At 55.2% G+C, this 14144-nt stretch overlaps 1 protein-coding gene across 13 annotated transcripts in view; it reads right to left on the bottom strand.

The window, feature by feature from the left end:
* CELF4 (CUGBP Elav-like family member 4) overlaps positions 1–14144 on the bottom strand; it is a 313764-nt gene that overhangs the window by 206814 nt on the left and 92806 nt on the right. The gene's annotated exons all lie outside the window — the stretch shown is intronic.

The following is a 14144-nucleotide window of genomic DNA, read 5'->3' as shown; positions in this document are numbered from 1 at the left end:
TACTCTTGCCTGGAAAATCCCATGGATGGAGGAGCCTGGTAGGCTGCAGTCCATGGGGTCGCTAAGAGTTGGACATGACTGAGCGACTTCACTTTCACTTTTCACTTTCATGCACTGGAGAAGGAAATGGCAACCCACTCCAGTGTTCTTGCCTGGAGAATCCCAGGGACCAGGGAACCTGGTGGGCTGCCATCTATGGAGTCGCACACAGTTGGACATGACTGAAGCGACTTAGCAGCAGCAGCAGCAGTGGTAAAGAATCCGCCTGCCAGTGCAGGAGAGGCAAGAGATGCAGGTTTGATCCCTGAGTCAGAAAGATCCCCTGGAGATGGCAATGGCAACCTACTTCAGTATTCTTGCCTGGAAAATTCCATGGACAGGGAAGCGTTATGGGCTACAGTCCATGGGATCACATAGGGTTGGACATGACTGAGCGACTGAGCACAGAGCACACGCACAAAGGATTCCTGGGTGTGACATCCTGGCAATGACAGAGAGGACTGGACACAAGCAGGGCATCTGTGTCACATATGAGGTTCACTCCAGGCCCTGGGGGAAAGCCATGTGAATTTGGCCTCAGAAACTGGAAGGATAACTCATGATTATGTTCATCAGAGCTGCCTTATGGGCCTCTGTCCTCTGGGACTGGGGGTGGGGAGTGGTCGTTGGCGCTCCTCAAGCAAGGCTGTCCTTGGCTGCAGCGGCTGTTGTTCAGTTGCTAAGCTGAGTCCAACTCTTTGCAACCCCTTGAACTGCAGCACGCCGGGCTTCCTTGTCCTCCACTATCTCCTGGAGTTTGCTCAAACTCATGTCCATTGAGTCGGCGATGCCATCCAAACATCTCATCCTCTGCCACCCCCTTCTCCTTCTGCCTTCAATCTTTCCCAGCATCAGGGTTTTTTCCCAGTGAGTCAGCTCTTCACATCAGGTGGCCAAAGTATTGGAGTTTCAGCTTCAGCATCAGTCCTTCCAATGAATATTCAGGGTTGATTTCCTTTAGGACTGACTGTTTTGATCTCCTTGCTCTCCAAGGGCCTCTCAAGAGTCTTCTCCAGCACCAAAATTCGAAAGCATCAGTTCTTCAGTGCTCAGCCTTTGTTATGGTCCAACTCTCATATCTGTAGGTGACGACTGGAAAAACCACAGCTTTGACTATATGGACCTTTATAAGCAAAGTGATGTCTCCGCTTTTTAATACGCTATGTTGGGCTGCAGCTGGCATGCTCCAATCAGTCCTGGTCACTCATGGACACATTCAATTTGTAAAACCATACCAACTTAGGACCCCTGTGCTGAACTGAGTGTTTTTGTTGGTTTATTTGTTCTTGGCTGTGCTGGGTCTTTGTTGCTGTGTGCCAGCTTTCTCCAGTTGTGGCCAGTGGGGGGGACTTGCAGTTGTGGTGTATGGACTCCTCACGGCAGTGGCTTGTCTTGGGGAGCGTGGGCTCCGGGTGCACGGGCCTCAGTAGTCGTGCCTCTCAGGATCGGCTGCTCCACAGCATATGAAATCTTCCCAGACCACACATTGAACCCATGTCCCCTGCATTGGCAGGCAGATTCTTATCCACCGTACCACCAGGGAAGTCCTGGGCTGAGTGTTTTTTCTGGGGACATAGTCTTTTAAACACATATGTCCTCAGAAGACAGAGTTTGGAGGCATGATTTGTCATGTGGAGGGACTTTTCAGAAAACTGGAAGGAAGATCAAATAGCAATTTCCAGTTTCTTCTTACTAAAACCTAGCAGTTCACATTGTAAATGGATAGGCAGCAGTGAGCAAGGGTGATGGAGTACAAGGAACTGACCCCGATGTCACCAGCATTTCTCCAGGGATTTTCCTCAGTATTACCACTGCCCAGGACTTGCTACGGCTGAACACAGTGGGTCCGGCTAGAGACCTTATCACCAAGGGTTTCTGTTCTTAGGAAATCTGTGCTACCAAAAGTCAAGTCAGAAGGTGGTCACTCCTTTTACATAAAGTGAAAGTGCAGTTGCTGAGTTGTGTCCGACTCTTTGCGACCCCATGGCCTACGAGGTTCCTCCATCCATGGAATTTTCCAGGCAAGAATACAGGAGTGGGTTGCCATTTCCTTCTCTGGGGGATCTTCCCGGCCCAGGGATCGAAACCAGGTCTCCCACATGGCAAGCAAATGATTTTACCATCTGAGCCACAAGGGAAGCTCATAAGGAATTTATGAAATAACTCCTGGATCCATTTGAAACAGAACACACTCCTTTCCATAGCCCAGCTATACACATCCATCTCTTAGGCTGTGATAGGTTCCCGACCAGCTCTCAGTTCTGCCCCAGAGACCCCAGGAGGCTGCCACTGAGGACCTCACTGGACCAATGCCCCCCAGTGATGAGGTCTGGACCTTCTGACCAGCTCTGCCTCTCTGCCTTGGGATGGCCAGAGGTTCCACTCATACAGCGAATCCACAATCCACGGATGGGGCTTAAGCAAACTCTTTGCCTTCTTTAAAGCTCCATCTTTTCTGTCCTTTGTTCTTAGAAGAAAATGAGCTCTAGATACGGTGCACTGTTGGCTTTGTCCACAAGGCCCGAGGCAAGCGCTGCTCAGGAGATAATTCAGAGTGCTAATGGCATACAGATGCATGCTAATTCATGTGCGCACACACAAATTAGGCTGCAATTATCACAGGAACTATTCGCTAATGCTGGTTACCATTCGAACCATTGCTCAGCATTGGTTACTGCAGACGGCTGGTCAGTATGGCTCAGTGGGAGGCCTGCCTCTTAGACAGACTTGGAAACTAATGGAACCTTGAGTCAACGTCAAGTAACAGCCAAGTAACAGCCTCTCGCTGCTTCCACATGGGAAGTGGGCCTCCCAAGGCTGACTGTGGGAACGGAACAAGCCTGGAAAATGACACTCCGATCTCATCAGGGGAAGGAAAAGCCAGCGACAAGTACCATATAATACACTGTGGAGTGCGTGTGGAAGGCCAAGGGGTAATGCAGAGGTATGCACGTTTATGGATAGCTCATTCCCGGCTGTCTCCTGTGTGCTGGGGAAGTGTGAGACTCGGAGGATGAGATGTAGGCTGATAAGTGACTTGTGAAACAAGAGCCACCCACAGAAGCAGCCAGTTAACCCACAGGCGGTGGGGGCTGATTCACTGTTGAGTCCTGGAGGGATTCACCGGGGTCCCCTGGAGAAGGCGGGGCTTGAGCTTTAGAGTCAAGGATGGGACTGATTTTAGCGGAGGCAGGAGGAAGGTGGTCAGAACGCCTGCCAGGCCGTGTGGTCGTACATCAGAAAGGCCACCGAGACACAGTGGGAGCCTCTGCTCCGCCAGAGGTTGCCATTACCACCTTGTCTTGAGAGTTCTGCCAGAGGAGGCATGTGCGTGCATGCTAAGTCGCTTCAGTCATGTCTGACCCTTTGCAGCCCCATGGACCTGCCAGGCTCCTCTGTCCATGGGATTATCCAGGCAAGAACACTGGAGTGGGTTGCCATTTCCTTCCCAGGGGGATCTTTCTGACCCAGGGATTGAACCTGCATCTCTTATGTCTCCTGCGTTGGCAGGCAGTTTCTGTACCATTCGCACTACCTGGGAAGCCCAAAGGAGGCAAATTTTATAGCAAAGGAGTCAGAACAGTTTAAGAAATTACCTTTTAAGCAACACGGTTGGGCTAGAATTAGCTTTCATGTATGTCTGTTGGTGAAGGCACTCAGGACAAGGCAGGGTTGGGGGTAAGTGAGGGGTGGTCTCAGTGGTACTTCTGGAACAGCTTTTGGCATGGCCAAATTCCTTCCACCAGAGAGGGGAGTGTGGCCAGTCAGTGGCGGATGCTTGGTCCACAGTGTGTGTGCAACAGCGTAGGAGCCAACAACAAGCTTCACACTGACCACTGACTGCTGGATTCCGGGGAGCCCCCAGAGCTCAGCAGAAGTGGGAGGGGTCTGGGTGTTGCCCTTGTAGCCATCCAGCCTTCCCTATCACAAGCGCTCCTCTGGCACTACCTGGTCCTCTCAGGAGGGAAAACGAGAGGGGTCCAGTGGCCCCCATGTCCCACTTCCCTTCGAGCAGGAAGCTGGGGATCCCCCTGCTGACCTTGGTGCCACATCTTTTCTCTCCACCCTCCTCCTTGCTTCCCTGGAGGACTTCCTGTCAGGCTGGCCATCTATGAGCCCTGCAGGCATCCTGACTTCTCTGCCAACCCTCCCACTGTGCATGTGCCCTGAAATTTCCAAGGCGCAGCTGGGTGAGCTCCCGGCTGCCAGAGTCCAGAGCTGAAGCTGCAGCAAGGCGCCGCTAGCATCCACTCTTCTCTGCTGAGCTGGGACCTGGGGCACCCGTTTTGCTGAGAGATGGGAGTGTGCTGCAGGGAGATGGCAGCAAAAAAAAAAAAAAGCCTGCGTGCATGAATAGATGGCCCGATGTGACTTATCTCAGCCAACTTGGGGCACACGGTGTAGAAGACCCAGCTAAACCCCACAGTTCTCTGCAGAGCGTTTCAGGGGAGCCCTGCCTGCAGTCTGCGGACAGCGGGAAGAAGACCCAGCCCTTGTCTGCAGGGAGCCACTGCTCTAGGAGGCACAATGAACACATAGAAGTCCCCCAGGACTTCCCTGATGGTTTTGACAGGAGTGGGGGCATACTTTGTGGGTGCAGAGTGAAAAATCGGAACCTGTTGTTCCAAAATTACTAGGAATTTAGAACTGGTGACAGCAGAGCATGGAACCGAGTGCCGGCCCTCTGAGCACGGGGCACCTGCCCACGAAGCTGGCTGGGGAAGAACAGGTCAGAAAAGGAGCCGTTCTGCTGTGCCCCAGCTCTGCCCACCCTGCTCCTTCCCTGACACTCCAGGACCAAACTGGGACCACCCACTGGGGCTTGGACTTTTCCTTGGAAGGGGCTTTGAAGGACAATGGCCTCTGCTTTCCTCCACCCTCTCCAGACCCACCCAGCACTTTCACCCTGAGACCAGGGTGGTCCCAGCTCCCACCTTGCTCAGTGCCCAGGTCCCTGAGCGATCCTGCCAACCTAGTGCTTATTTACCTCTGCCCCCCATCCCAACTGAGTGAGAGGCATCATGGGGTTCCTCCCTCCCTCCCTGCAGGGCCATCGAGTCCCTCGGGAGGCCCCCCCACCCCGGTTGGTAGTAATGGCACTTCCTGTCCCCTCCCCGACATGGACACGCCACGCCGGTGCCACCCCAGGCCCCCAGGTCCCTCCTCCTGACCCCAGACTCCAGGTACCCCTCCCTGATAGGCCCCCCAGCCCTGGGGCATATTTACAGAAATGCCACTCAGCAGAACAACCCAAATCGAATGAACATTCCTGGGAAAGCTGCGAGCTTCCAAATTAGCGGTGCATAATTAGTTTCATGCAGAACCCTCTCGGAAGCGCTGGGCGCTGGCTGGTGAGACAGACAATTAGTTTCTGCGAGGAGGAAGTGGAGGAGAGCAGGGATAGATTGAGGGGAGCAGGGCGGGGACAGGCTGTTGGGACAGGGGTGTGCATTGACTGAAAGGCAGATGCATTCAGATAGCTGAGGCTCTTACAGCCCACCCAGCAAGGCGCAGCCCTGCCCCTCCAGGACGTTCTGGCTTCAATATACACTCGGGTGGGCCCTTCCAGACTGCTGGGAAGACTGCACGAAGATGCCCTGGATCATGCATGGGCCCTCAGGGGAGACGCCGTGTTTGCCCACGTCTGCCCCAATACTCAGGACTCTGGCTGGCCTGGGGTTCTGGGCATGGAGGTGTGCCCTGCAGAGCAGCTGGCGGAGACTCAGAGCCCATGTGCATTCCAGGGCTCCTGGCACTCCAGATCCCAGCGGCCCCCAAAGGGGAGGCGTCTCACGGCTGGAGAGCATCCAAGCCCGGCTGCAGGTCGCTGAGACTGGTGAACAGGGAGCCAGGGTGACAGCGTCATCGCCAGACTTTCAGACCCAGCTTGCTCCTCCCACTCCACACGGGTGACCCGTTGAGAGGAGAACCTTGACTTGCTGTCCTCAGATACACTGGGGCAATAACCACCTGCTTGGCGTGCATACCCAGTGGGTGAACAGGTCCCCAGAGACTCTCTGTGGCCCCCCCCCGAGGCCCCCAGGACCCCTCCAGCCACCCTGTCCAGGCCCTGCCAGGCACTCTCCCCTGTCTCTCTGCTCCCATACTTCAGGAGGCTGGCACGTCCCTGAACCCATGCACCAGTAACACCAGAAAGCTTTAGTCGTGTCCGACTCTTGGCGACCCCATGGACTGTAGCTCCCCAGGCTCCTCTGCCCATGGGATTTTCCAGGCAAGAACACTGCAGTGGGTTGCCATTTCCTCCTCCAGGGGATCTTCCCGACCCATGGATTGAACCTGCATCTCTAAAGTCTCCTGCACTGGCATTGGCAGGCAGGTTCTTTCCCAGTAGCGCCACCCTGACGGGTTCATGACAGTTCCCTATCCCCAGCCACGGCTTGACAGGCTGGACCGGCCCCTCACTCACCCACCCCTGCCCCTCCAGGCCTAACAAGAGTGATGGTGGTGACCTCTTACCCACTCAATTGCACCCTCTTGATGGTTTGGGGGGGGAGGGGGCCCCAGCATGATGCTGACGGCAAGAGGGGTCAGTTTGGAGGTGAGCTGCGGAAGTCCACTCTCCTCTCTCACCCTCAGGTAACTGAGAGTGGGCTCTGAGTGTGCCCTGGGAAGGATGGCAACCCCAGCCTTGTGTCCTTGGAAGAGGCTCCTCCTCCCATCCCCCAGCCTGACCCACCTATGAGACGTCAGGGAGCCCAGGGCAGGACAATGTGGTCGGGGCGCGGCTGCCTCTCCTTGTGGTCCCAGGCAGGTCTCTCCACATCCATGGGCTCTGCCTAGTTTCCCTGCCTGTCCGTTGTTGATACAGTACCTGCCCCCCCGCCCCGCTTCCTCAAGGTTTTGTGGGGTCAGTGGCAGCAGAATATTACAGGCCTTTGATCGATGCCGCCGCGCTCCCCACTCCCAGGGGTGATGGCTGAGCCACGTGGATGCTCAATTTCACCGCAACAGCGAAGCTGGCTGAGAGCTCGGAGGGCAGTATCTCTCAGGCTGGGATTCTGCTGGGTCTCCGGTCCCAACCACGGGGCCTGCCCAAGGAGAGCTCTTTACACGGAGGCGTGCAGTCTTTATTGCTTATTATATATTATTTATTTAGTCTTAATTTATAATCGCCTGATTGCCAGAGGATCTTAGCGCCATAGGGACAGAAATGTGCTGCCCAGTCCTCAATAAAGAATGCTTTTCCTGCCATAAATAAACAGAATAGCCAATCAACTACCCATCAAATTGCCTGGCCCTGGCACAAACAGAGCGCTGCTAATGAGACACAACACGCATTAGCTTAATGCTTTACCAGGGGAAGCATGGTGGCCTCTGAGTGCCAGCCTGGGCCACAGTGGCGACTGCAGTGGGTGGGTCTCCGTGTGGGCACTGGGGGCGGGGGCTCCACCTGCGAGCCCCCCAGTGCCAACCAGTCACCCCAAGGAGTTGGGGCTCATCTCAGTGGGGTCACTGCTGTGGGTTCACTTTGAGTCAAGTCATCAGGGATTGACCCGTGTGTCCGGTCCTGTACTGGGTGCTGTGGGCACCATCCGGGGAGTCTGGTGTTTGTTCCGGGAGATAGGATTCATGAGTACGACATGGGTTAGAGCAGGAGTGAAATCATGTAGCAAGGGCCGGGGAAGTTCCCTGATGTGGGTGGGGGAGTCTGGGAAGGCTGCCCAGAGGACGAAGGCAAGCGCTCCTCCTTCAAAGACAAGCAAGAAATGAGAGTGAGTGCGTTCAGGTGAGAGTCACAACACCAGCCCAGGCGTGGAGGGAGGGAGGGAGGAGCAGTGAGCTGGCAGCAGAGATGGGTGCCCAGGGGCTGGCACCGATGCTGGGAACGGCCAGAGGACGCAAGTGCTGAGGGCTGGGGCGGGAATCTGGGTTGTGCTTGGCAGCACCAGGGACTCATGGAGGGTCCTGGAGCTCTGGGAAGATCAGCATGGCAGAGCTGAAGCCTCTGTGGAGCAGGTTTACCCGAGGTCCTTTCCTGCCCCGCCTTCACCCTCCCGCTGTCCCCCGCCCAGGCCGCCAGGGACTGGGCTCGCGAGGAAGTCGGGGAGGAACAGCTCCCTCTTGCTCTGTCTGCTCTTTATCACTGTCAGCTGCTTAAAGCCAAGCCTGAGCAACCGCCTCCCCAGCAGAGCTGAGCTCCCCGAAGATAAGATGAATGTCTGCGGGCCCCAGAGCTGCGATGCCCTAGAGGAAGTGGAAGGGGAGGAAGAAGGAATAAACACCCGTCACATTAATAAGAGTTGGGGAGAAGTGAGGGGCTGAAGCCAGGAGTCTCCAGATGGTGTTTAGTGAAATGACAGTTTGGTGCTTAAGAGGAAAAATGGAACCGTGGGATGCTGGGAGTTTCGGTCTTCATGGGGTGGGGGTGAGGGGTGGGCATATGAACCCCGTGTGAGACCTGTGCCTGCAGGGGCCTGACCGGAGCCCGTTCCGGGTCCCATCAGTGAGAGAGAAACGCCACCAGGGTCTCCGGGGAGGGGTCCCTCGCAGCAGCTCTTGTCCTGAGGTTTCAGGGGCAGATCCACCCACACATTCCAACGTCTTCCCAGCCTCTGAGAAATTAGCAGGCTAATCCTTGTGCCAATGCTGTGCCCACAGGGATGGGCGGGGCGTAGCCCGTATCCTCTGGGAGCAAGTGGTCCAGGGTGAGGGACTGGCCATGATATCATGTCACAATATGGCAACTGAGGAACGCACGGGAACTTCTGGGAATCCTGGAGGGGGGGTATCTTATACAGCATTGTCCAGACTGGGGATGGCTTCCTGGAGAAGCCGATGGCTGGGCTGAGTTTGGAGTGTCGACTAGGGCTTGGGATACTGGGGGATACCAGGCAAAGGGAAGCAACAGAGCTGAGCATGGTGTGTGATGGTGTGCAAGAGGCAGAGAGTCAGGGCTTCCTGGGTCCCGGGGTATCCCTGGTGTCAGGGAGGAGCTGGGCCAACAGTCAGGGGTGGCTGGGGGAGGGCCTGTCCTGTTCACTGGGAGTGTGGCTGCAGGGTCTACTCAGTCCCCGCTCCCTGGTCTACCCTGAGTGCACTTCCGTGGGTTAAACAGAATGCGCTTTCAGCATCCATCCTTGAGGGTTCAGGCACTTTATCTGCTCTCCCCTGAGGGCAGAGGCCTGGAGCCTGGCAGCTATGGGGAGGTACCCAGGGGAGCGGTGGGCCCAAGTGGAGGGAGGCCACTGCTCTTGGCTCCGGCTATCCTAGTGGAGGCTTTGTTTGTTAGCCCTGGGGAGCCGCGACACTCTGAGACCCATAGCCCAGCAAAGGCAAGATCTCCTTGTGGCCCAGGCTGGGGATGACACGGCAGGGAGGCTGGTTTTGGGTGGAGGCTTGGGGCGGGGGGTGGGGGGGGTGCAGGCAAGGGCGGGGAGCAGGAGACAAAGGAGGGAGCGAGGCAAGGAGAGTCGAGGAGTCGTCGCAGGCGTCGGAATCCATTCTGCGTCGATTTCCCCCCAAGTCACACAGCTGCCAGGGTTCAGACAGATGCTGTGATTAGCATTTTAATGCATTTCAGAGGACCTTGTCCAAACTACTCTGGAAATCAGAAGTCAAGAGTTTATCTTCAGCTGTCCCTGTAGAGAAACCTTCCCTTTTAATTCTAAAAGGAGCCAGAGGAGAGCGTGCATACACGTGTGTTTGTGCGCCAACACGTGGGCGTGTGCCTGGGTGCCAGAGTGTGCACGCTTCCCTGTGTGTGTTTCTGCATACACACACATCTCGTATGTGCATGGAGCTTCCTGCACACACACACACGCCAGGCGCCCCGGTGTACGTGTGTGGGCACCTTTGAATGTTGAGTGTGGGTGTGCGTCTGTGCATGCCCATGGACAGTTTGCACGTGAATGCTTATTCTTCACGTGCCTTTGCAAGTGTGATTTCATCCAGGAGCACTCACGTGGAAGCAGGGATAGCTGGACGCGGGAAGGAAACAGGTCAGGGCTGAGTGACTCTGGCTGTCAGGCCGTCTGGGCCTCAGGTCATGGGAAATGCATTTCAGAGGCGGCTACAGTGGCCTGGCTTCATCCCAAACCTGGGTTTCCAGACAACACAGGCCAGCCGTATTTTTGAGCAAAGTGGAATTTCTGGAGTTAGAATTCCACTCCCTTTGGACAGTGTTGGCGTTGCAGCCCAGCCTCTGAGATAACTCTGAAGCCCCACACGGGGCAGTGGAGCAGCTCCTGGAGGGTCAGGCATGGGTGGGGTTGGGAAGTCAGGAGCCACTCCAGACACATCCTGTGGGGAGGGGGCTCCCCCTCACCTTCAGGCTGGTTGGCACCAGTCAATCAACTGGTTTCAATGGAAGGGTTTCCTTCTCGTTCCTTTGTCACCCTCCTCAACACTCTCCCCTGGGAGGTGTAGCTCTCAGTCCCAACCCAGATTTCCAGGACTCCCTTCCCAGCCCAGGGACAAGGGAACAACACTTTCCTCCACTGGAGAGAGGCACCGATTCACCTCGCAAGACGGTGTCGACTCTTAGGCATCTGGATCTGCAACCCCAGTGGCCCCCTTCTCGGGGTCAGCTACAGCTCCAAGCCTTTAACCCCTGCCACACCAGCTCCCCACGTAGTGTCATTAGGGCGGAGTATCGATTTGTAGTCTCACAGACCCCCAAGGTTGCTCTGGACTCCACAGAGTGGATACACAGTGATGGGGGTTGGGGGTGCTTCCATTAGAAGGCAGGCAGGGAAAAAACAGACAGTTCCTTGTGAATTTGTTTAATGTAAATACACCCTCTATTTATCTTTGGATGTTAATAAATTCATGCATTATTACAAAATCCCTCATACCAGCAGACCACGCTGTGTTAGATCAGCTCGCTTTAAGAGATTTCCTGTTGGCAGAATTCAAAGCCCACACCTGCAGCAGGCCCAGGCACAAGGATTTAACTAAACGCCACAGATAATTAGATCAGTTAACCTCGCAAATTAAAACAAGCACATCGCATTAGCTCAGTTTATCCTAAAAGAAAATATTAAGTTCCCCCAGATAAGTCCTTTAATAAGAATGGAGGGAGACAGCATGTATTGTCTTTCAGGACCTATGGGCGGGAGGCAGGGGGGCTCAAACAGTGGTCAGACAGCGGGATTGTCTGATGGGTGACTGATCAGGTTCTTGCCTAGTGATCTAACAGGGTTGGAAATGTCTGCAGACCACCCAGGTGGGGCGTGGGCTGAAAAGAACACAAAACTGCAGCAAAGCTCCATGGGGTCTGAGAGGCGTGAGGGTCATCAGTGGGATCTAGTCTGCTCTGCAGGTTCAAAATAGAATAATCCCCAGGGACACCCTGTGAATATAGAGAATGGGGTTCACTCCATCAGGGGAGGCTTTCTAGAGAGGCAGTGACCCACCTACTGAAAGTTCCTTCTGTGTGAGAGGCTCGACAGTTAAGGAGTTGGTTGAAGTCTTTGTAAAGTTTGAACCCACCAAGTCAGAATGGAAGAGGTAATCTGGACTTGAGGAGAGGTCAGTCTTTGCAAAATCTATAGCATAAAACATTTTAAGCAACAACGAAAGAGTGTAGACAATAGTACTGTCGGTAGGAATATGTGGTCTACCTAAGAGAACAACAGCATTTACAGCTCACTGCTTCCACAGTCACACCATGGCTGTGCTAATTACACACACTTTGTATCTGTTCATTAAAGCAGGCTTGGCAGGACATTAACTTGGAAGCACGATTGGATTGTCTACTCAGAAGTCATAAAACTGCACTGAGCAACCCTGTCATATGGATGCTAATGGGAATGGGTATCCCCCTAGTGCTGGTGAATTGGGCCGGGTTGACCAGATGACCAGAGTCATCAATCGTGATGAAGGCTGTGTTGTAATGTCCACGGACCTTCACAAGCCATCTACCCTCTTTGGGCTACTGTGTTTCCCATGGACAATGGTGGGGAGAAGATGGTGCTAAGGCATTGCCCCTTCTACTTCTCTGAGGGTCTCTGGCTCTCAGAAAGAAAACATAATGGTAGAGAAGCGTCTCATTCATGGATCAAACTCCTCTAGCCTGAGAGGAGGAATGAAGGTCTTCCAACGATGCCAGACAGACAGTTTGGGTGCCCAGGGCTCCCAGAGTTGGTTGGGCACTCAGATCATGGCAGAAGCGCTTGTAACATGTGGATTTTCAGGCCCACCCTGACCTTATGCCTCTGTGTGTGTGTGTGTGTGTGTGTGTGTGTGTGTGAGAGAGAGAGAGAGAGAGAGAGAGATTGAACCTCTATTCCTTGCACTTGTAACAAACTTGAATGTCTCAGAGACTTCTATGTGCAGCCAGGTGGTTTGGGGACCTCTTCAGCACTCTCCTTAAGAAGGGACAAGCCCTTCAAATGGTTGTGTGTGGGGAAATCAAGTTCCCCTCACCAGCTTCAGGGTCCAGAAGAAGCCAATTTCCCCTCAACCCCCCTCCAGCAGGACTTCCCAACCCCAGAGAGTAGCCCCTGCCAACCCAGGCATGAGGTATGCCAGCTGGACCCACTGAGGCTCTCACTCTCCTACTCTGGAAGCTTTGGCAGCTCCCAAGTACCTGAAGAGACTGAATTGCTCAGTGGGATGTTCAAGACCTTCCCTACGGGGGTCCCAAGCCTCCTCTAAGACCCCTCAACCTCTTTCTGAGAGCTTCAGGAGTGCACTTTCCCTCCCTCCCTCCTCCTCCATGTGTGCCATCACCTCACTGGAATGCTGTGCCCAGCCCCTCTCCATTCACCCAAATCCTGCCAGTCCTTCTCAGGACAGTGGCCCTGGTGCTCAGGGCAGCAAGGCTCACAGAAGGCACTCTCTAGACAGCTTTGCAGAGCTCCCTGACTACTCAGAGCTCTACACTTCAGCCCAGGGTCTCACCGCATGGCATATACATCATTTCCCCTCTGCAGGAGGGGAAGTCCCAGGACAGAGGGGTCCTTGCCCTCTCCTTGTGCCCACCCGCCAAGCAGCACCAACCTAGGGCCAGGCTCCTGATGGGTGCTCAGGAAACACTTACCAATTGAATGAAAAAGCTTCTCTCAGGCTCTGAACAGTCCCAGCTGTCGGATGCCAGCTGTCAGAGCTGCTGGGAGAGGCCAAATGCATATTCATGTCAGATCCCTGGGTCGCCCTGCCTCGAAAGGCCTCCTGGACCATCCGAAACCAAGTGGATGCCGGCATCATGCAAACTCTCAGCACGGACTTCGCTAACACCTCTCGGGGACTGAGGGGCAGGAAGGGGCAGGAACCTCCCTCTCCAAGCACAGCCAGGCCTCAGCCGGGACAGGACCAGGGGTCTGAGGGATGTTCCCACCACTCCCACACCTGGCTTCCTCTCACTGAGGTATGTTGGACCCCCATGTGGCCAGCCCTGTGTCAGCCATGGGGCTGTGCACCCTGGGCCAGCTGTCTGCCAGGCCAGGGCAGGAGGGGTGGGGACGGACAGAGGGAGCCACCCTCCTGGGCAGGGTGGGGGCGCAGGGGATGGCCACAGCAACGGCAGCAAGAGGGGGCAGCCCGTTACAGAGTCCCCATGTGCACACAGGGTGTTTGTCGCTTTGCTGGCATCACTTCATGCAGCAGTCCCTGGGGAGAGGCACTGTCGGCAGCCCAGGGTCTAAAGGGGGAAACCGAAGCACAGAAAGGTGAAGCGGTTTGTGCAAGGTCACAGAGCTCAGAGTGGTGGAGCTGGGTTGGTTGAATTTGGGGCCTGAACCTTCCCAGAGATGTGGTGGGTCCTGAGTGTCCTCAGAGAAGGGAGAGATTGGGAGGGCTGGGTGGCCCTGCTCTTGGAAGGAGGCTGGCAGTGCGAGTCACAGGTGTAGCTAGGGTTGAGGACTGGGTTGGCACTGGTGCGCTGCGGGGCCATTTATGATGGAGACCCAACAGGAGCACAGAAAATCATGGTCTTGCCTCACCTCCCAGAAATGAGTCCTCCAGTGTGGGGTGCGTTGTTCTCATCCTGAGTCTCCCCCACTTCTCCCCCTCCCCACCCCTCACCTCCAGGGACTGAGTCCCAGCTTGAATGCTTCTGTGGCAGGAGGCTCACTCCCTCCTGGGACAGCCTGCACCCTGGAGAGTAGCGAGGGCTGGGTGGGCCTTTCTGGTTCTGCAGGCTG

This window comes from Capricornis sumatraensis, chromosome 21, assembly GCF_032405125.1.
Source record: "Capricornis sumatraensis isolate serow.1 chromosome 21, serow.2, whole genome shotgun sequence".
NCBI classification, from domain to species: domain Eukaryota; kingdom Metazoa; phylum Chordata; class Mammalia; order Artiodactyla; family Bovidae; genus Capricornis; species Capricornis sumatraensis.
The sequence above is the reverse complement of the archived record's forward strand: the minus strand, read 5'-3'. Positions and strand labels throughout refer to the sequence as shown.